Source organism: Sinocyclocheilus rhinocerous, unplaced genomic scaffold, assembly GCF_001515625.1.
Source record: "Sinocyclocheilus rhinocerous isolate Xijiao unplaced genomic scaffold, SAMN03320098_v1.1 scaffold2465, whole genome shotgun sequence".
Classification (NCBI taxonomy): domain Eukaryota; kingdom Metazoa; phylum Chordata; class Actinopteri; order Cypriniformes; family Cyprinidae; genus Sinocyclocheilus; species Sinocyclocheilus rhinocerous.
Genome location: NW_015653000.1, coordinates 1 through 778, shown reverse-complemented (window position 1 = coordinate 778; position 778 = coordinate 1). Strand labels below are relative to the sequence as shown.

At 50.5% G+C, this 778-nt stretch overlaps 1 non-coding gene across 1 annotated transcript; it reads right to left on the bottom strand.

Moving 5' to 3' along the window:
- Window positions 1-483: 483 nt before the first annotated feature.
- trnae-cuc (transfer RNA glutamic acid (anticodon CUC)) lies at window positions 484-555 on the bottom strand. Its single transcript has one exon. It is a non-coding gene; the product is annotated as a tRNA-Glu (tRNA).
- Between the last annotated feature and the right edge of the window lie 223 nt (window positions 556-778).

Sequence of the window (778 nt, the reverse complement as noted above, 5' to 3'; positions counted from 1 at the left end):
CACACACCAAAACCCATAGGCCACTACAAAACCCTGCCCCCACACTGGCCACACGTATGGAAAGTGGCCCAGAAGTCTGTGGCCGGTTCAAGGCAGTTCCCCTATGGTCTAGCAGTTAGGATTCCTGATTTTCATCCAGTTGGCCAGTGTTCGTCTCACGGTATGGGAAGGTGGGCTCCTTTTTGCTTCCCTCCTCAAAAAGCCAGCACGTCTTCCTGCACCATAAGTGATTTTTGGCCAGCAGTAGAGCTACAGAACCCTAATAGGTTGAGGTTCTATCTTAACTCCTAGTGCCTTCGATAACTCAGCTGGTAGAGCGGATGACTGTAGGTGGGAGTGTAAGCAATCCTTATGTCGCTGGTTCGACTCAGGCTCGAAGGAGGTCCATTTTCAAATGCCCACCTTTTTTATTGTTTGGCTGGGTTTCTCGCAGCTGCAAGCAGAGCTTCACTTCACAGTCCACCGTTGGAAGGCAAAAGAGCATTCCCTGACCGGGAATCGAACCCGGGCCGCGGCAGTGAGAGTGCCGAATCCTAACCACTAGACCACCAGGGAAGGTTGGTTTTGTTGCTCTCCTGATAGTTGCATGAGAATAATTAGACAGCAATTCTGGCCATTGTCATGTCGAAAACCAACAAGTCTGGTGCAATCGCGAGGCGCTTCTGTCGGTGGGCAAGTGGCGCAATGGATAATGCGTCTGACTACGGATCAGAAGTTTCTAGGTTCGACTACCGGCTGGCTCGCTCTCTGTTTACATTTCTCATTCTGTTTTTGTAGT